At 47.1% G+C, this 22,904-nt stretch overlaps 1 protein-coding gene across 3 annotated transcripts in view; it reads right to left on the bottom strand.

Annotated features, from left to right (window-relative positions):
- The window catches only part of AOPEP (aminopeptidase O (putative)), a 562,421-nt gene extending 554,356 nt beyond the window's left edge, over window positions 1-8,065 (bottom strand). For all 3 annotated transcript variants that reach the window (XM_088470083.1, XM_088470081.1, XM_088470080.1), the window contains exon 1: window positions 7,941-8,065. The gene's annotated coding sequence lies outside the window, so the exon portion shown is untranslated. The remainder of the gene's footprint in view (window positions 1-7,940) is intronic.
- Between the last annotated feature and the right edge of the window lie 14,839 nt (window positions 8,066-22,904).

Below are 22,904 nucleotides of genomic sequence, written 5' to 3' on the forward strand. Positions count from 1 at the left end.
ATACTTGGCACTGTTATTATATTGTGGCCATTGCTTAGCTAGTTATTATTTATGCTTTCCATTTTGGTATTATAAATTCTTGCTTATTATAAATATGTCAATCCTGTCCATGCTGACTAAATTGAAAATAGAGCATGTAACACTCTCTAGTAGTTATTCCCAGATCTCGTTACAATATTATTAACAAATGATCAACATATTATACGATCTATGACCTACAAACATTCCCCAGAAATTACCATCATATCAGAGTAATTAATGACATCATCACCCCCCACCATATTGTTGCCTAATGATCATACTGGGATTCAGAACTCATCAGTAAGTCAATTCAAGTATGTTTCCGACACTTGTTGACAGAAGTGACAGCTAGTTATATAATAATAACCAATGTGCAAACATGGCTCCAGCAAACATCTTTAACCAGTTTTCTCTCTCTGTTCACTAGTGTGACATTAACCACCTAAAATTACTAGCACACTCTGTTCCTTAAAAAAAAGTGCCATATGTACTAATTTTTTAATTGCGTCAATACATTTTTTTTTAGGACACTTTACAAGTGAACAAAGGACCTAAACAGGATTAGTCCACAGAATTATGGACATCTGGTCAAGTGTGGTATAAACGATAGACAGTTAAAAGGTCGACAATGTCTAGATCAGGGGTGGGCAAATAAGTGGCCCTCCAGCTGTTGAACTACAAATCCCAGCATGCCTTGCAACAGTTTTAGCATGGCCAAATAGCAAAATTGTGGCAGGGCATGCTGGGCTGTGTAGTGCTACAACAGCTGCGGGGCTGCTTATTGCCCACCCCTAGTCTAGATAGACACCAGGAGCGAGATGCACTAAGCCTTGGAAAGTGATAAAGTACCAACCAATCAATTCCTAACTATCACTTTATAGGCTGTGCTTGAAAAATGACAGTTATGAGCTAATTCGTTGGTACGTTATCACTCTCCAAGGCTTAGTACATCTCCCCCAATATGTTAGACATGCAATATGTCGAAGTCAGCAGGTACAAATGGTCGACAGGGTCAGAAAGTCACCTTTTTTTCCCCTAACCCTCCCTCCTGGTACCTAACCGTCAGGGTAGGTGTCTGACCCTAACCGTCCCTTCTAGTGCCTAACCCGAACCATTGGGGGTAAGTGCCTTTCGATCTATTGCCTGTCTAACTTCTGGTATCTATCTTAATATCTATAGTCTGGTACCCATCTGGTCACCTAGCTTCATAGCAATTGCATAGGTCACTATAACTAAATTAGAGCCTTTAAATATATACAAGCAAGTGTACTGTGTAATTCAAAATTCATGATTTCTACAGTACTTTTCAGTTCAAAGATTTATGTGGAACAGAAAAAACATAATCCACACTAAAAATACCATAAAATATTCATGAAGCTCATTGCAACTCCATCAACTGACTCTAACAACAAAGCACATGGCAATTACTTTGACAATCTGGAGGATTAATGCTCCTCTAATATTAGTGGTCACCAAATAATATGAGATATGGTAAGAACTTACCCTTGTTATCTCTATTTCTACGAAGTCCATAGGGTTCCACAGGATACCTTGGGGGTATAGGTGTGACGTCAGTCGCAGGGCACCAAAGAGTTAAGCTTTCAGCCTCCCAGGATGCACTAGGTCCCCCTCCTATACCCCGCCCCCGGGCCAAGGCACCTCAGTTAGTTACCAAGCCATAGGCCGGAGGAGGAGAAGGAAGAGAGAGAACAAAGATCTGGACACATACAAGAATCACATTCTCACCAGAGGGAGACGGAAAACCGGTGACCAGAGCAAAGCCCATCTGCAGCACAGGTGCGACAGGGCGGGAGTCCTGTGGAACCCTATGGACTTCGTAGAAATAGAGATAACAAGGGTAAGTTCTTACCATATCTCATATTTTCTACTTCAGGGTCCATAGGGTATCCACAGGATACCTTGGGGATGTCCCAAAGCAGTATCCTTTAAGGGTGGGGACGCTCCTGTGCAGAAAGGAGAATCCGCCGCCCGAAGGAAGCATCCTGAGAGGCGAAGGTGTCAAACCTGTAATACCTCACGAAGGTATGGACAGAAGACCACGTAGCAGCCTTGCAGATCTGAACTGCCGAGGCACCACGTCGAGCTGCCCACGAAGGACCCACAGACCTAGTGGAATGAGCCTTCAGAGAAGGAGGGACCGGTAGGCCTTCATGAAGATAAGCTTCAGAAATAGCCATACGGATCCAGGCTGCCAAAGTTTGCTTTGAAGCAGGCCAACCCTTTTTACGGAAGCCAAAGAGGACAACAAAGTGTCCTACTTCCTAAACGAAGAAGTGCGGTCAACATAAGTCCTTAAGGCCCGCACAACATCCAAAGAGGCCTCACCCACGGAAAGACCCGGTGAGTTAAAGGCCGGAACAACTATTTCCTCGTTAATATGAAACTGGGAAACAACTTTGGGAAGAAACTCGGGCCGAGTGCGGAGCACTGCCCTGTTCCCATGAAAAACCAAGAAAGGGGGTCTACAAGAAAGAGCCCCTAACTCAGAAACACGTCTGGCTGAAGCAACGGCCAGAAGGAAAACAGTCTTAGCTGTTAGCCATTTAATATCCACTGAGCCCAGTGGTTCAAACGGCGGTCCTTAGAGAGCCCTCAGGACCACAGCCAAATCCCAAGGCGCCACAGGTGGAACAAAGGGCGGCTGAATACGGAGAACACCTTGCATAAAGGTGCGCACAACCGGGACTGTAGCAATCCTACGGTGAAACCAGACAGATAGGGCCGAAACCTGTACCTTCAAAGAAGCAAGGCGAAGCCCATGATCTAGTCCCGCTTGCAGGAAGGCGAGAATCCGAGACAGACGAAACTCCCGCGGTGCATAACCTCTCGGTCGACACCACTGGAAGAACGTATGCCACACGCGATGGTATATCCTCGCGGAAGACGGTTTCCGAGCTCGTAACATGGTACGCACTACAGAGCTGGAAAACCCCCTGGACCTTAACATGGCTGGCTCAACAGCCACGCCGCCAAAGACAGCCGAGTCAGGTCCGGGTGAAGACAAGGACCCTGAGACAGAAGGTCCGGTCGTAGCGGCAACCGCAGAGGACTGTCCACGGACAGACCCTGAAGGTCTGAGAACCAGTGCCGTCTGGGCCACGCGGGAGCTATCAACAGGAGCGTCCCTCCTTCCTGTTTGAATTTCCGGATCACCCGTGGAAGAAGGGAGACCGGAGGGAACAGGTATGCGAACCTGAACGTCCACCGGACGGACAGAGCATCCACCAGAGACGCCCCTTCGTCTCTTGTGCGAGACCCGTACACCGGCAACTTGTTGTTGTGCCGGGACGCCATGAGGTCGATTTCTGGAAGACCCCACCTGTCCACCAGTAGTTGAAAAACGTCCGGGTGCAGGGACCATTCCCCTGGATGAACGTCCTGGCGACTTAGAAAGTCCGCCTCCCAATTTAGCACTCCCGGGATGAAGACCGCTGATATGGCCGGAAGATTGCGCTCCGCCCAAACCAGGATCCGAGAGACCTCTACGAGAGCCGCCCGACTGCGAGTTCCTCCTTGCCTGTTTATGTAGGCCACGGTGGTAGCATTGTCCGACTGGACCTGCACCGGGTGACCCCGGAGAAACCGCTGTGCCTGCAGGAGAGCATTGAAGACCGCACGGAGTTCCAAGATATTTATTGGAAACTCCGCTTCTGTCGGCGTCCACCTGCCCTGGAACAAGTGTGGACCCGAAACTGCTCCCCAGCCCCGAAGACTGGCGTCCGTTGTCAACAGGACCCAATTTGGAACCCAGAACGGACGTCCCTTGTTGAGGTGGGTCGTCTTTAACCACCACGCAAGGGACAGGCGAACCTCCGGGGTGAGCACAATCGTCTGGAACTTCAGAGACTGAGGCAGCCCGTTCCACTTGGACAGGATCAGGTGCTGCAGAGGTCTGGAGTGAAACTGGGCGTATTCCACCATGTCGAACACCGACACCAAGGAGCCCAGTAACCTCATCGCCGAGTGTAAGGACACCCGGCGGCTGTGCAGACAACTGCGCACCCTTAACTGTAAAGCAGAGATCTTGTCCTCCGTCACGAAGATCCTTTGCTGTCCCGAGTCCAATAAGGCTCAAAGATGCAGAATCCTCCGAGACGGGATTAGAGTGGACTTCTGCCAGTTGATTAGCCAGCCGTGCCGTTGCAGCAGTGCAATGGTCAGGTCCAAGTGGTGTAACAGGAGCTCTGGAGATCCTGCCACCAATAACAGGTCGTCCAAGTACGGCAACATGCGGACTCCTTGCAGCCGCAGAGAAGCCGCCATGACCGCCATCACCTTGGTGAAAACACGTGGTGCTGTCGCCAGGCCAAAAGGTAACGCCCGAAACTGGAAGTGGTCGCTGCGGATTGCAAACCGAAGGAACTCTTGATGGCGCAAAAGAATAGGGACATGCAGGTAAGCGTCCTGTATGTCCAATGACACCATGTAGTCCCCAGGTTCCAGCGCCAAAATGATGGACCGTAGGGTCTCCATCCGAAACTTCGGGACCCGCAAAGACTTGTTGAGTGCTTTGAGGTTGAGAATCGGACGATATGACCCATTGGGTTTCTGTACCAAAAATAGATTTGAATAGAAACCCTGGCCCCTCTGGGAGAATGGAACAGGCACTATAACTCCAGCCTGGAGCATAGTGTGCAATACCTTCCGCAGCTCCGTAGCCTTGTTCCGGTCTGATGGTAGACCCGTGGTGAAGAATCGAGCCGGGGGTCTGTGCCGGAAGGAGAGGGCGTACCCGTGGGAGACCACCTCCAGAACCCAAGTGTCTGTCGTAGTGAACGACCAACACCGGGAGAACTGCAGCAGGCGGCCTCCCACCCTGGGATCCCCCAAGGGGAGACCCGGACCGTCAGGCCGCAGGCTTGTCATCTGGCTTGGGGGCCGGACGTCTGGTACTCCATGCCTGTTTCCGGGGCTTGACCGATTTCTTAGGGCCAGCCTGTCGAGGAAACGACTGTGGTTTGGGCCTGCCCTGGGCCCTAGATGACCGAAAGGACGATGGTCCAGAACCAGAAGGAGCAGCGGCCGACGGGAGACAAGCAGATTTGGCTGCCGCCAGCGTGGCCACAATCTTATCCAGATCCGGACCGAAGAGAACTTCTCCGGTAAACGGCAACGCTTCCAGACCTTTCTTAGAATCTGCGTCCGCCTTCCAGGATCGCAGCCACAAGGTGCGACGAGCAGCTACCGCTGCTGAAGAAATTCTAGACACCAGAGTACTAATGTCTAGAGCCGCCTCGTTGATGTAGGTGGCCGAATCACGGAGATTGCCAATCAACTCCGCCTGTTCGGCCGGACAGTCGGATTCAAAAGAAGCCTCTAATAAATCCGCCCAGCGCTCCATCGCTCTGGCAACCCAGCAAATGGCCATAGCCGGCCGTGCTGCCCCCACTGCAAGGGAATAAGCGGACTTCAGGCAGATTTCTACCTTGCGGTCCGTAGCATCCTTAAGGGAGGACATGGATGGCATCGGCAATGTGGCACTACGGACAAGACGGGTCACGTGAGAATCCACCTGTGGAGGGGATTCCCACTTAGCAAAATAATTATCCGCGAACGGATAAGCCACCGCCAGGCGTCTCTGCGGCTGGTATCTTTTGCCAGGTTGTTTCCACGCCTCCTCTAAATGGTCCACCAACTGACCCGAAACAGGAAAGACTGTGGCATCGCCCTTCACATCTTTGAAAAAGGCATACTTAGATTTAGCCGCTGGGGGAACTTCGTCCTCAATCACCAAGGCTGTGCGGACCGCCCGAATAAGTCCAGGAATATATACTTTGGACTTAGCATCAGCGTCCTTAGTATGGAGAGGTTCCTGATCGTAAGGATCCAGAATCTCCCCATCATCAGACGTCCCTTCGTCATCCTCATAAGGAGCGGACAGAGACGCCACCGGCCTTTTATGAGGCCGCATCACAGACTCCCCTTGCAACACATCCGACAAGTGCTGTACAGAACTCGTCAGGGAGTTAACCCACGCTGGCTCCTGAGAACCCGGGAGCGGGGAAATAGGGAGACTGTGGGGTACCACCAATTGTCGTGGGAACCCCTGCATGGGTGACGACACCACAGACTGCTGGGACAAACCCATCGGAGTAAACGCGGGCTGCGGAGCTAACTGGCCCACTAAAGCTGTTAACGCCTGAGCGAAACAAGCCCAGGGCGGCTCCTGTACCGGTGCTGTAACCGTAATAGGCCGCGCCATGGACAAACACTGCCGGCAAAGGCCCTCCGCGCTACCCTCCCCCTCCGCTAACGGTACTTTGCACGTGGTACACTGTAGCCGGAGGGGAAAATCACTTTCAGACATGATGGCACCACGTATGTGACCTCTCTCACCAATTAAGTATTAAATAGGCGAGAGACCACCCTGCAGCACCGCACCGCAAGGGCTTTAGCAGAAAGAACAGGGACAGTAATAAAGCTGACAGTTTAGAGAAGAAAAGTTACAGGCAGCGCTAGCACAGTCACATACAATGCAGAGAAATAACAATTCCTGCACTAACAGCGCTGATCACTCAACTACACAGACACAGGGCCTGGTAGGACACAGCGCTGCATACACAGACCTGAGCCACAGCGGAGGAGAGGTATGCGGGGGGACCCAGACCACGATGCTTCCTTCCAGACTTCCAGCAGCGTTCACCATGCGTTGCAGAGAAGATGGCCGCCGAGGAGCAGAGAGAAGCTGGCCTGGGGGAGGAGCGCTGACACAGGACCAGTCAGCACAGTGCAGAGAGGGCTGTGTGCAGCGGGGGAGGCGCCGGCTGTGAGACAGGGAAGGCACGCTCCCCTGGCATGCATTTAACCGCTGGGACGCCGCAGCGCTACCGCTCTGCTGCGGTCCGCTGTCCCAGGGGGTAGTGGAAGCGCAGGTTGGTCGCCTGGCTCCACGCTGCAGCCAGTCCCCAGGGAGCCCCCTGCCTGGGGACTTAGGACCATGTGATCAGCGGGGACCCACCGCGGGACCCCGCTGCTTACCTCTGTCCCCCTTGAATCCGGCCATGGTCCGGAGCATCTGGGGTCACCGCTAGCTGTGACCCCAGACGCCCACCAGCATCCCCGGATCAGTACCGGCGTTCTGGTACCGGCGGGGTGTAGGGAAGACAGCATGGACGTCAGGACTGACTGTCCATGCTGTTCATCCAGATGTGCAGCCACAGCTGCATGAAGAAAAAGCTTCAGGGGCTCTTCTAGCCCCCACTCCAACAGGTGCACCCGACTCCGGCCGGGCACCAAACTAAACTGAGGTGCCTTGGCCCGGGGGCGGGGTATAGGAGGGGGACCTAGTGCATCCTGGGAGGCTGAAAGCTTAACTCTTTGGTGCCCTGCGACTGACGTCACACCTATACCCCCAAGGTATCCTGTGGATACCCTATGGACCCTGAAGTAGAAAAACCCTTACCATTGGCAAAGCAAATGCAATACAAACAAACCAATGAATGGAATCTCATGGCATACATTGGAGGGCAACAGCGCGAAATTATTTCATTTATACACTAACTGCACTCTGGGCTTATCCTTCATGGAAGTCATTCAACCACCATCGGGTAAGTATGAACAAATGTGGGCAGTGGGCAGCATTTTCAGTTTGCACTTATTCTTATATTACACTAACATGTAAACGTTACAGGAATTTGTTTAGAAAAACTGTCTATGAATACAACCAGCAGGATTACTGTGCATGTACATTTCACCTAAATGACATTGTTTTTATTATGCTAAATCAAAGTTAATACATACAGAGGGAAACTATGTTTAAAGGGCAACTTCCACATCCCAGTACAGGCTCTTAGCTGGGGAGCAGCAGCAGCTTAGTAAGTGCTGGCAGTGCCGTCCTCCGGGAGCTGCAGAGCCATGGCTAGCTCATGCATAGAAGCAGGTCCCTAGCCCGCACTCACCGGCAGCAGAAGCTTGCACTGTCTGGCACTCAGCACCTGCTGCTGCCCAGGCTGCACATATAACTTCTGGCAGCAGCTCGTAGCATCATCATCATCATGTGTGCGTGTAGCAGGCTGCAGATTCGACATTGGAGGGCGGAGACTTCACATTCACTTCAGCACATTCGGCATACTAAGGTAAACAGGAACTACGTTAAACCCTGTCCTTAGGACCCCACACAGGTCACATTTTCCAGGTCACCTGGCAGGTGCAGAGGTGTATTCATTACTCACTGACACATTTTAAAAGATCGCTAATAATTATTTAACTTTTGATTCTGTGAGGAGACCTGGGAAATATGAATAGTTTGGGGTCCTGAGGACTGAGTTTGAGAACCTGTGCCTTAAATAAACAGGAGTTACGTTCACCATACACAAACACTGTACACATTTTTTTAATAACTGCTTCCCTTTTATTCTGCTTCCATCTCTATGTTCGGTACACACTGCAATTTTTATTTCATATACAGTAGATAGATAGTGTTTTGGACGGTTGTACCAGTCATTGGGGGAGATGTATGAAGCCCTGAAGCGGTATCAGTGCATGTTAGGTGCGCTGATACCGCTTCTCCCCGATGTATGATTGGGGGTCTGGGCCCCTGCCTTCATTATCGGCGCTGCTATCTACAAGATAGCAGCGCCGAGCAGCAGGGCCATGTACGAACGGTTATACCGCATGACCGTTCTGCCAGCTGTAGCTGTCGTTATCGACAGCTACAGCCTGGCGCTAGCCTATCCCCACAGCAGGGACAGCGCTGTCCCTGCTGCGGCTGCTGCCGGCTCCAGGCTGCGCGTGGTTATCTCGCGATACTTACGAGATCCCGTGCATGCTCAGTGGAGCCAGCCGGGACAGAGACACAGCGCATCAGCACTAGGCTGATGCGCTGCTGTCTCTAGCGGGTAGCACCGGAGGGGGGAGTTAACGCTCCCCCTCTTCGGCCGATGAGATGTTCTTACATCTCATCGGTAGTGCTTCCTGCTTCGCCTCGGTAAAGAGGCGAAGCAGGAAGCAGTATAGCGGCACGTTAAGTGCCGCTATCATACATCTACCCCATTGGCTGGTGCTGTCGGGTTACTTTTTTTTTTCTTCCTTCCACGTATCTCCTCTGACTCCTTCATTCAGAACTGTATAGCTGCTGGGGAATTCAATCCCTATCCACATCACTAATACACTCAACGGCATCTATTCAATTGTTCCTGCCAACGGGTGCAATAGCATGATTTCTGCCTACTTCAGTCGTGAGCAGTAATCGACAAAAAGTTGGGCTCCCAAACTGATAAACAGGACTTTAAACAGGTGTAGCCACTTTACCCAATTATCGCCCTGTCAGTTTAGAGCGGGGGATAAGGTGCGTATGGGCAAGCAAAAACAATTGTATTCCATTCCCCTCTGTGCATTTCCATTTCTAAGATAACATTGAGGATAGGCCTATGGACATCTCCCTGGCCTTTTTCTTGTAGTTTTAATAGGTCAGTCAAGAATACAGAAGATACAGCTTGGGTACACGTGAAATAATGAAACATTGCCAGAACCAGTGGGGAGTAGTACATACTTGCCTACTCTGCTGAATCTCTTGTGGCTCTCCCAGACACCCGGAAAAGCAGACAAGTCTCCCAATGGGCCCCCCGTTGCTTAATGACGTGATTCATGCTCAACTGTAGTATTGTCGACCCCCTCACAATACAAGATTTGAGGTCCCATTTAGCGAGATATAACCATTTAGCACTCGCTAAATGGGTTGTGTCCTCCTTTTAGTATTTAACAGCGGAAAACTAAAATTACTGCTGTTTGCCACTGTATTTCTTACGCCAGCTATGTACAGCCTTTCCGGCTTCAGCATAGCTTTCCAGGAAGCTCAGAGTACCCACCGAGTGAAAGTGTTATTTTCATACGCAGACTGGCCGCCGGCCATGCGCATGACACTAAAGTACGTAATTGGCAGCGGTAGGTGGAGTGGAGGATGCCGCCATGGAGGGGGACATCGCTGGAACTCGCCGGAGAGTTAAGTAATGTTAAATATCAACGGCATATTTGTTAGTATCACTGTGATACTAAACTAAATATGCCGCTGGCAATAAGCATCAATATGTCTGCGTGATTTTTTTAAGCTGGGTACACACTGCAATGATAGATCAATCAACAGAACGATCTGACGATTTGTAAGCTTCAGTATACATCTTTACCAATAGGCTGCTTGTTATGTCTGGCCTGACATCACAACTGGGCAGGCATTTAAATTTGCCCACTCAATTGAAATTGTCAGTGTCGGCAGTCGCTTAGTTTTTTGGGGAAGGCATACCTCCCAACATGACCCTCTCCAGGAGGGACACAATGCTCTGGTCCTGGACTTCCCTGGTAAGAGGTGGGGCTGCAGCGCAGTTCAAAATTCAAATAGGGGATATACACCAACTGTCATTTCACACGCTGCCAAACATCACTGGATGGGACTCACTGGCAGTTGGTGTGACTCCCCTATTTGAATTTTGGACTGTACTGCAGCCTCACCTCTGGAGCCGCCATCAATCATAAATTACCAGGGAAGTCCAGGACCAGAGCATTGTGTCCCTCCTGGAGAGGGTCATGTTGGGAGATATGGGGAAGGGGACGGACATTTTTATAATTTTTTTTTGTATATTTCAGATAAGCTATTTTAGTCCTTTTGGAGTAAAGCACTACATGGAGTCAATTCAGTTAGCCACGAGGGGGCAAGTAGTAACGACGTGAAAACACCAGCTACGCCACCTCACCTCTCCCTGGATTCATGGATTTTTGTATGCAGCCCCAGGGCCGTAACTATGGTAGTGCAGCCTGTGCCGTGGCACAGGGCACCGCAGGACAAGGGGCGCTGTTCAGGGGTGCCAATTTTCTGTTTATTATCATTCTCACTTGTAGCTTCCTCTTATTTCATCCCCTGTATCTCCTGCCCTCCCCTGTCTCTTCCCTGGCCCATCCCCATGAAGCCATTCCCCTTTTTTGGGGGTGTTGTGTCCCTATTTGAAAAATGGGGGGTGCCAATTTGCTTTCTAGCACAGGGCACCAAAAAGTCTAGTTACGGCTCTGTGCAGCCCTATGGGTTTGCTTCCAAAATCCACCAAGCTGGATGTACTGTAAGTGCGGCATATAGCCGCACTTACACCGCGAGGTGGCTCACGGCAAAATAGAATTGTCCCTTATATACAGGGCCGGATTAACAATGAGGCGGATGGAGCTACAGCTCCAGGCCCACCCATGCAAATAGGCCCACAGCATCCTCAGATTTGACAGGATTTTTTTTTTCCTGTCACCACCCCGATAACTCACTTCCTGCCTGGTATGAAGCAGCTTCCATTCACACAGAAATACCTCAGTCCCCCGGCCGTCTGAAGCCCAGCCTAATCACAGGTCCGTCTGAAGCTCCGCCCCCCAGACTGGCTGAAGCATCCAACAACATGCATTCTGAAGCCCCGCTCCAAACCACACGAAAGCTCCACCCGTCTTATCGTTCTAAGCTCCTGTCACCACCCCGATCACTCACCTCCCAGCTGCATGCATGGGCTGAAACAGCACCCATTCACACAGAAATACCACAGCCCCCATGCCTTCTGAAGCCCCGCCTACTCACAGGTCCGTTTGAAGCTCCCCGGACAGACTGAAGCATCTCAACATGTATTCTGAAGCCCCGCCCCCAAACCACCTGAAGCTCCGCCCCCTCAGATCGTTTAAGTTCCACCACCATTCTGGGACTGGTAGTGAAAAAGAAAGATGGCAAGGTATAGTAATGCGATCTGGGCTGTCACTCATTAGGTCAGACAGGCCCCTGCAGTAACATATTCCGTGACAGCCAGCCTGAGATGGAATCTTTCACAGCACAGCAGACTGCAGGGCTCTGCTCTCAGTCTGCTGGTAGCAGTTCTGCCAGGGGTCAATGAATGGGATAAGAAGGAGTCAGCATTTAGCAAGTGAGCAGAGAAAAAAAAAAGAGTGTGTGCAAGTAGTTGGAGTCCACGTGAGAAGGAGACCAGATTCAGTGCCTGATGGTTTGTCTGGGGGTGCAGGGAAGAGGAACCTGCTCTGGGACAGAATCCAGTGAGTATCTTATCTATGTATTTTTTTTAATTAGAATACTGCCCATTTAAGCCTTAAGCTGGGTATACACTAGACGATATTTCACATATCGGGCACATAACAGCCAGTGTGTACCCGCTATGTTGCTGACGATGCACACACCCAACAATGCAAATTAAATGCCCATCCAGTTGTGATGTCTTTCTAGACATCAAGCGGCCAATGGTGTGTAATGGGATGTAGTTATGATACAGTCTCAATCCTGACACTACAATCCCGGCAGGGGATTTAACATAGGCAGTCGAAATACCGCCACCTATGTTAATCCCGACGCCGGGACCCCTACAGGACAATGACCGATCGTCCAGCACCGGAGGTAAGTATCTAGGAAACCAGGAATGGGGGGGTTAGGTTTATTGACCCCCCCGGGCGGACTTAGGGTTAGGCACCCCCCGGGGAGGGTTAGGGTTAGGCTAGGGGAAGGGGGTTTAGGTTTAGGTACTAGGGGGAGGTCAGGGTTAGGGACCCCCCCCGGGAGGGTTAGGTTTAGGGAGGGGGGTTTAGGTTTAGAAGTTAACTGAGGGCGTTAGGATTAGGCAATAGGGGGGAGGTTAGGGTTAGGCACCCCTAAAGGAGGGTTAGGGGGAGGGGAGGGTTGGATTACTTACCTCTGCTGTCAGGATGTCCTCCGTGTCGGGCTAGCACTGTTGGGATTTGAATCGGCGGCTGTGTAACACCTACCAAATTGGCCGCTCGGTCGGCAGGACTGCCAGTCGGACACTGGGTGACTTAAGTCTGTACCCAGCTTAAGGCATCACATTTGATGTAGCTGTGTCCTAAAATTAGGTAAAATTATAGCCACACCCACTTGCATGGTAGTCATGTCCATTTTAATGGCATGATGTGGAAACTCCCCTCTAGAAATACTGCGTTTGTCTCTGTATAGAGAGATAGATCTACCAGCAGCTTGTTGTTTGATTTATCCCACTGCAGGGGCCATGGTGTGTAGCTGTGTATGGCGGTCATTTGGATGCTTGGTGTATTATATGACAGGTACTGACTGATATTCTTTGTATTATATGGCAATCACTGCAATTCTGTTTTATATGGCGGTCACTGTAATGCACTCTGTATTACTGTATATGGTGGTCACTGCGATGCTCAATGCATTATATGGTGGTCACTGCAACTGTATAATATGGCAGTCCCCGAGTTGCTTTCTGTATTATATGTAGCAATGCCCTCTATGAAGTTAGCCACACCCACTGCACATGCCAGACTCCTTGTCTAGACTACACCCACACCACACTGGTCATGCCCCCGCATCACTAGTCACACCAACACAGCGCTTGTCACATTCCCTGCAGTGGCACACAATAGGCCCTTCAGAAATTTCAGCTCCAGGCTCATGTGTACCTTAATCTGGCACTGCCTATATATAAACATTATTATTGCGAATATATATATATTTTTGCTGGTATAGATATAATCTGATGATGATTATTATCAGTATGTATCACTGCACCATGCCTTCAAGAATTGCAACAGATGCTGTAAATAGGCCATACTTATCAACATTTTGAAACTTACCACCCAGAGGAGGGTGTGAGGTGGCACGATGTGTGTTGTCATTGCTCCGCCCACAAAAGCACAGTGCAGTGATTTACGTCACAGCACAGTGAGGGGCATGGTCATGAAGACATCATTTGCAGAAAATAGCATCATCAAGCTCCGTCTCTACTAGGGAAATAGGCGGGAAGCGGGAGGGTTCCCTTCAAGTGAGAAATAGGGACTGAAGACTTTCCATTTGTTTTACTGCACATACACAGTACAAAAAGGTATTTTTGCCCCAGTGTCATGAAATACCAAATACCCAGTACCATATACTGTACTTCCTAAGTAAAATCAGAGCATTTGTTTACATTCATGATTATATGTTAAAAAAAGATACAAATAATTTTATAATATGCAAAAACACGGAGTAACGCAATTTAAATATACTTGTATGTTGTAACCATGCAATAAATAGCCAAGAAAATACATATATTTCGTAAACCCAGTAAATGAAGATTTATTATAAAGTAAGGTGTACATTTTGTTATTTTTATTTTGCAACAGTTACTCGAGGAAAAATCATAAAAAGTGCAGTCCCTCTCACCTGCATACAATGCAAATAAATAAAAATAAAAAAACCTATGAAACTAAAAGAAAGACATTTTGGTCACAAAAAGAAGACCAGTATAAAATATATGGCAATGTTCTGCAGATCCTTTAGAAAGATTAGTGAATGCTGGGCATACACTATACAATTACCTGTCAGATATCTCCAATCTGACTGGTTGGAATGAAAACCTGGTAATGTATGGAAGCAAATGACAATCGACCATTTGCTAACAAACACTGGAAAACAGACAAAAATGGTCGTTCAGATAAATTGGTTAAAACACACTAATTTATCCGATTTGAACAATTGTTTTTTGTCCGTTTTCCAGTGTTTAAGACCATATAATCAACTGTCATTTGCTCCCATACATTACCAGGTTCTCATTCCAACCAGCCAGATTGGACAGATATCTGACAGATAATTGTATAGTGTATGCCCAGTTGTAGTATAAAACGATTTGCAAACAAAAGGTGGGGTTTTGGATACTACATATGTATAATGTTGGACATACACTAAACAATTATCTGTCAGATATCTGTCTAATCTGGCTGGTTGGAATGAGAACCTGGTAATGTATGGGAGCAAATGACAGTTGATTATATGGTCTTAAACACTGGAAAACAGACAAAAAACAATTGTTCAAATTGGTTAAATTTGTGTGTTTTAACCAATTTATCTGAACGACCATTTTTGTCTGTTTTCCAGTGTTTGTTAGCAAATGGTCGATTGTCATTGGCGCACATACATTACCAGGTTTTCATTCCAACCAGCCAGATTGGAGATATCTGACAGATAATTATATAGTGTATGCCCAGCATAAGTCAATATGTTAAGTTACCGAATAAAACAAATCACCTTTATCCCTTTATGTATATAAATTGGCAGCTTAATATACACTTGCAGCAATATATAAACTGCTTTTAGCAACTTAAATTTGTGTGTTGTGTTATATAATTTCCTCTAATCCTCTCTATATTACACTTGCAAGCAGTCACACTGTGTGGCAGCCCTGCACATTCTCCCTTACAGCGATGCTCCTGCATGCTCCTCAGCAGGAATCTCATTTTCTACATAATACAGGTCAAATTACTGTATATATGTTGGCAAGAATTCCAAAATATTATTAAAAGACTCATTTTCTAGTAGGTGGTGTCCATTTAACACAGCTGCAGCTTATTGAACAATTTTGACTTGAACTGCCCAGTAATTCACAGCCCTGCGTGGTATTGTGTAGTTTGTTTTCTTTCTCTAAATCATGAAAGCCCAGGAGATCAATGCTGCAAAATAGCTGGTATCAGCAGCATGAAACTCACATACTCTAGAGAGTCTAGAAGCAAATGTATGTTATCCAGACATGTGGCCTTTTTGTATATGAAGCAATGTTCAAAGTAGCATTCACTAAATATGGAGATGGGAAGCACTTTTATACCCCATTTACATCGGAGCTAAAACTCGGGTTATTGCAGGGTTAACCCGGGTAGCTCCTTGGTGCAAAAGGGAAGAAGGTTGGATCGCCGGATCGAGTGACCCGGCAATCCAACCCAGGTAACTAGCAGGGTTTAACACGGGAGTGACCCGTGAAACCCTGCAGTGTGAACGGCGCTCTGCAGGTCACGATGACCTGGAGCGCGCTGCATGCCGGCCTATTGGTCCGGCTTCAGTGGCGCTTGGAGATGATGTAATCTCCAAGCGTCCACTTCAACGCCAGAATAGCCGGGTCTATGCAGACTCGGCTCCGGTGTGAACGGCACCGACTCGGGAATATCCTGGGTCGGTGCCGGCTAAATTCCGGGTTTGATCCAGATTGGAACCCTGTTCCAACTCCGCGTCAAACCCTGAATTTAGGTGTAAAAGTGGTATTACATTCAGTGAAGTTGGGAGCAGTGCTACCCACATGTAGATTAGGTGTGTGGGCCTTTGGGGGGCCTTTGGACAAATGTCAGGGGGCTTGTGATCTCATGGGGCTCACCTATTGTTTATTTTACCCTCTCCAAATCATAATAACATTATTGTCCTGAACTTACAGTAAGTTTCCAACTTTACAACAGATGATTTCAGGGCGAAGTACTGTTGTATTAATTACAAGTACAATAGTAAGAATTAATTCACTAAATCGCAGCTACCAGTACAATTTTTGTTTTTATTAGGCAACAGCAACTATGCACTATATATTATCAAAAGGTATATATTCAACACCAGATGTGCCATTTTTAATATAAATATTAAAATAATCATCATCATTAAATGTTTCTGTTAAGGTGTGTTGCCAATTGATTGTCAATGAATATGTGTGCATTTGTGTCTGTTTATACTGTATATTTACTTTTATTATTTACTTATTTATATGGAGTCACAAAGTGCCCGTAGTTTTCTACATATAACTGTTTATAAAACACAAATAATCAAATAAATTGAAAAAGACAGTACAGGGGTGAGGAGAATCAAACAGTGAGACTTGTATAGTATGTATACACATCTGCCAACTTGCTTTATTTTTTATTTTGTTGTTTGTTTGTATTCCAATGATGTCACATGCTCCCTATTTTCCTATATTTTTAACATCTTTAAAATAAGCAAAGGTGGGAGTGGGATTAAGGACAAAGGGGCCTATTTATCATTCAATATTTGAGGCATATCCCCCCCAAAACTCCTGTTTGGGGGGGATACCCCCAAATATTATCACCCCAATGTATGAAGGAGGGATCACAGCAGATATTTCAAATATCCGCAGCAGTCCCCCCATTTCCGACAGCAGCCGCAGACACAGAAGTTTCTATGGGAGCTGCAAAGATGTCAATTTGGCTCCGGCAGCAAACGCCATCTGAAGATGGAGTTAGCCATTGTAGCCTATAGGCTACATTCCACAAAACTTACTGGGAACCCTCCCGGTAATACTAGATACTCATAGAAAAGGTGCTGGTACTCACCTAAAGCCACATGTTGATACAAGGTTTATAGTAGCCTTCATCAGTGCCAGATTAAGGTCCACATAGGCCTGGAGCTGAAATTGATGAAGGGCCTATTTTATGTTGCTATAGGGGGGGTGACCAGCACAGTGGGGGTGTGGTTAGTTATGTGGGCGGTATATACACACACGCGCACATATATATATATATATATATATATAGACACACACATATAACAATTGTGTAAGGTCCATCCGTCTCATCAGTGCGGGCGCAGTGGAAGCCTGGACTTGTGCACCAATAGCTTCCACTGCAAGGGAGTCGATACCTAGAAGATGACCGTCCGCCAGGAACAAGGTAAGTATGGGGCGGCGGAACAGAGCAAGGGGGAGGGTGGCAGGACTGAGCGAAGCGAGGCAGAGGACATGACAGAAAATGAGGTAACTTGGCATATGTACAGTATGCATATATCAGGGCTTGACAAATTTTTCTACAGTCTAGGAGCCAGAATGAAGTGTAGGAGCCAGACCACCATCCCCCCCAAAAAAATGACAGGAGTGAGTGAGGAGCACGGCTCTGTGTGTTATGCAACTGTTATACACGCTATACTAGTCCACAAAATGGTCACAGTTGAATGGATACAGTAAAATGGAGGCCCCTTCACTGCTAAGCACAGCTCCCCTGCTCCACCCCGCACCCTCCAGTAATAACAGACCACATTTCACATAAAATAATGGTGCCAGAAAATACAACAAAACCCCCCTCCCCTAATGGTCACACCACTATCCCTCTGAAGCCGCTCCACAATCCCTGGCCACGCATACACCCTACTACCGGAGAGCTTTATGTAGCCGGAGATAGGAGACAGTGGACAGCTGGGACGTACAGGAGGATCAGCGTAGACTGGGACAGACAGCAGGGATCAGAGCAGGCCAGGATGGAGAGGAGTCTTCAGTGCAGGCTGGGACGGACAGAGGCACAGCAGTCACCGCAAGCGACACTCAGCACATGCACACCTGTGCATGATATGAACACCGCAATACTATAGGCACAAATCTCTGCTGGAGCTGATGAGGATCCGGGGGGGTCCTATCAGACCCCTAATGATGAATGGCCCGGTAACTTAAAAATGCGGAAACTAGCATTTCTGCGTGGTTACCGGGCCATTTATTGGTTGATGAATAGGCCCCATAGTTGTAAAAGACAGACATAAAGGTAAGAGGGCCCTGCTCGCAAGCTTACGATCTATAGGAAACGTTATACGCCTAGTTGCCTACTCTTCTGGAATTTCTGGGAGACTCATGAATTTAAGGGAAGTCCTGTGGCTCTGGGGAGAGTAGGCAACCATTTGCGTTATTATGGAGAATGGGGTGGAGGGATGTAATGATGAACTATGCTCTGAATTGCATTACTGCATCCCCAGCCCCCACAAACTAATGTCATGGTTTCAGATTCTTAGCACCACGCCCCCATCTTTCTCACCTACACCATCCCAGATCTCCTGGAAGCTAGATAGGAGAAGTTTTTTTTTCTTTTAAACATAAAATTTATTGAGAGGCCACAGTGAATAAAACATTGACTTATGGTGCATACATACGGTCAGATTTATTGTCAGATATGAACGATAACAATTTTAAAAATCATTTAATCTTTCATATCTGAAAGAAAATCTGACATGTGGTCCCGCATGTCAGATAACGATATCTGACATCGTCTGTGTTTGCAGTCAGATTTTTACAATTTCATTCATTTTAATACTGTCTGAAATCGTTCAATTGTTCAAATCGTTGGTAAAATTGTTCAATCGTTCATCTGACAGATCTGACTGTGTGAATGCACCATTAGGGATATAACATAATAATCAGAAATATAACACAGTCAATAGTAATCAAAGGATTACAATATCATGACCAATTTTATGGATAGGAAAATATTTAAGTGAGTTATAGACACATGGTCAAAGCTGAAACAAAAATCAGGACAGTAATTGATTTATATACATTTCTAATGCAATGATCCAAATAAAATTGTAGTCTCTAGCAATCAGGTTCTCTCACATTTTGTCTTTGTTTTCATGCACTAATACAAATATGTACTTAATTTAACAACTGCGATAGAGTATATATGTGCTTTATTTATAATGGATAACATTGCTCCAGAAAATTTCCTTTAATTATTTTTCGGGTACTAAGTACTAGAGCTGTATATGTTCATTTTCTGCATTCAGTTGTGCATATACATATTCAAAAGTGCTGATTGTTGACTTTGGGGGTTTCTATTACTTCATAATAGATTTATAGAATTGAACAGATTTTTAGCAGCACAATTTTTGCATATTTGTAGATTTTATTTTATAAACTTGAATAAAATACACATAAAACACAATTTTTAAACAGAAAAGAAAGATGAAAAACTAATGTAATACAAATAGTTTAATCTGTGTATGAGTTCACATTGTTTTCATTGCTTAGTCATTAAAGCATGGCAGGTGGCCAGAAAAGCACTCAGTTTTTTCTCTATGCTATCCATCTGCCCAACGTTTACAGCCTCTGTCTCAAAGCAAAATCAATATTTAACCAAAAATCAGTGGTCTGCACTCTACAGTCCGGCATGCATGATGTGCCATGACTTGGGTTTATATTCTGGAATTAGAAGCCATGGCCAGGGATTGGTAGTTAAGGATCAATTACCATATACAATCTATGGTAGAACGACTAAACCTGTTGTATTGTATTATGGACTGTTCTCTCATGCTTCTGTATGTTGCTTTGTCATTATTCCATAAAAATGTTCAGTGAATGCAGAAGAATCTTATTGCATTTGTTGCAATGGTAAAACTGTACTTTAAGTCAAATTTGCATCCTAACCAGGCTGTTACCATGCACAACTTATATCTTGATTCTGCCCTCGACTCATTAGCCCTGACCACTTTAGTCAGCCTCCAGCGAATCAAGCTCCAACCTTGGCACTTCAAACTGACCAGATCCTTCCAAAAATGCTCCCACATTGCTTGATGCCTGTGGAGGAAGATCCACTGCCTCACTGACATAACTTCAAAATTATTATTTCTTCCTATAGTTCTGCCCTCACACTAGCCAAGCAGTCCTTTTTCAAGACACCGAACTCTTCCCAATTCTCCAACCCCTGGCAGCTCTTTGTTACCGTTAACTCCCTTCTCCGCCCTACTTATCTTCCCCTCCCCCTTCCCTCTCTGTCTGTGGCTTTTCCTCTTTCTTCACCTCCAAAATAGAAACTGTCAGGTAGGAAATCTCTTCCTGCCATAACCTACCCTCCAAATTCACTTCCTTGTGCTCTAACCACTGAGATGGAAAATTCAGTGTCTCTCCTCTCTGCCTCCCCCCCCCTTCTACATGCCCCTGAGATCCCATTCCCTCCCACCTCCTTGGCTATCTCTTCCCTTAATGTCTGCAGCTCACCTACTTCAATGTTTGCCTAACCTCTGGCATTTTACCATTCTTCAAACATGCACTTGTGTCCCTGATCCTCAAAAAAACCTCACTTGACCCCACCTCTGTGTCCAATTACGGTCCAAACTCTCTCTTCCCTTTCCTTGTGTACATTAACATCTCCTCCTTTCATCAAACTCCCATCTTGGCCCCCTCTTATCTGGCTTTTGCCACCACCACTCCACTGCAAGTACACTGACTCTAGTCACTAATGACCTCCTCTTCACTAATTTCAACATTAATTTCTCTGACCTCATTCTTCTTGATCTCTCAGAAGCCTTTGACACAGTTGGTCATCCAGTTCTCCGCTCTCTTCACTCACTAGGTCTCAGTAACACAGCCCTCTCTTAGTTTTTCATAGATCTCTAACTGTTCCTTCTCTTTCACAACCTTTACCCCTCCCCCTCCTGCTCACTGTAGGTATCCTTCTACCTATGGGCCAGATTCAGACCCACTCGCTAGCAAGCGGCTGCTCATTGCAGACGATGTTCGCTAATGTGCGCATGCGTGTAGTTCGCTGTGCGCTTGCGCAAACTAGTATGACCGATCAGATTTTGCTTGCTCGCCCTGCAAAGACAGACCAGGGTAGTAGTAACGGGGAGTGGAGTTGTGGACGCAGGTGTGCCAGAGTGTTTCAATGCCGTTTCTGGGGCGTGCATATTTAACAGGCAGCAATGGTTGTATATACTTCCTGGAGATGACGTATGCTAGTGGGCGGCTACAGACAGGCTGGTGGGCATCTGCAAACACGAAGTGATTGCTCGCCAAGACATAGTGGGTGTGCTTATGCCTTGCCGAGCTAGCGGCTGCCTTGACGTCTGTTTGAGCCGAAAGCTCTCTGGGGCTTGCGGCCACGAGACCCTACCACAAGGGTCTCGTCGCAAGCCCGATGGCCGCTACCCACAGCAATGCGAGCGGCCTGGAGGCCGCTCCATAAAAAAAAAAAAAGACGCCCTGATTCAGAGCGAGCACTCTGTCAGAGCGTCCGGCTCTGAATCAGGGCCAATGTCCTCACTTGGTGAACTATTCAGCTTTTTCAGTACTATCTTTATGCTTATGACACCAAACTCCCCTTCTCTATTTCAACGCATTTCAGACTTCTGGTCTACGATCTCCTCTTGGATGTCTCAATACTTTCTCAAGCTCAATATGTCCAAGACTGAACTTATTGTCATCCATCTTTCTTGAGTCTCTAGCCCTCGCCATATCACCCTCTCTGTTGACAACACCACTGCCTCCTCTATTCATCAAGTCTCACTCCTCACATTCAGTCACTGTCTGTTTCATCTCCCGAACATTTTCAGAATTCACCCCTTTTTTCCCTCGACACTTGTCCATTCCCTCATTATGTCTGGTCTCAACTATTGCAACCTTCTCTCTTGTTTACTCCTCACCCGCCTCTCTCCTGTCCTATCTCTTCTTAATGCTGCTTCTAGATTATCTTTCTTTTACACTGCTTTGCCTCTGCCTATCCTCTCTGCCAGTCCCTCCACTGGCTCCCTATTCCCTACAGGATCCAGATTAAACTTCTCACCCTGATCTTTAGAGCTCAAACCTAATTTTCCTTCACAACCCTCCCATATTGTCCAGTTATCCGGTGACTGCCGCCTTTCCTCCCAACTAATTATCATCTCTCATTCCCAACTCCAAGACATCTCCCCCTAACTTTTGGAACCTTTTTCTATTAGTCTCTTTCCCAACTTCCTTTATTTCAAACACTCCCTCAAAACCTACGTATTCACCCTTACCTACAAGGATATCTACCTAATCCGGGCTTTCCTCCCACATTCTTTTTCTTTAGCAGGAGGCTGTAGTTTGGCCATCCATGTTCTACAGTATCTATATCTACCCATTCAATATTATTTTCATATAACATTTAAGTTAACATAAGCTTACCTTACACTGTAAGATGTCACACATCCCTAGTTATGGCCCTGCCTTTCAGAGACATATCTTGCTGCACATGTGCATATTAGTGGAACCCTTTGACAGCAGCTTTAGGCTGGGAGAGGAAAAGCTCTGCTTAGGAGTGGAGTTCTTGTTGCTAATCCAAGAGGAGCTCCACATTGATAAATAGGGGACAAACTTTATTCTCTATTCTTGCGATATGCAGTAAAACATAATGTACCTGATGACCCATCTATAATAGACCCCTTACCTGTGTTGTCCACTTTCCCTCCCTCCCTCCCTCCCACACTCTCTAAATCCCTCCCACCCACCATCCTACCACCCTCCTATGCTCCCTCCCTCCTTCCATCCCATCCATCCACACTCCCTTCTGCCCTTATCCCTCCCTCTCACACTACCTCCCTCCCTCTCTAAATCCCTCCCACCCTACCTCCC

The sequence above is a fragment of the Taudactylus pleione genome, unplaced genomic scaffold, assembly GCF_031769625.1.
Source record: "Taudactylus pleione unplaced genomic scaffold, aTauple2 ptg000095l, whole genome shotgun sequence".
NCBI classification, from domain to species: Eukaryota; Metazoa; Chordata; class Amphibia; order Anura; family Myobatrachidae; genus Taudactylus; species Taudactylus pleione.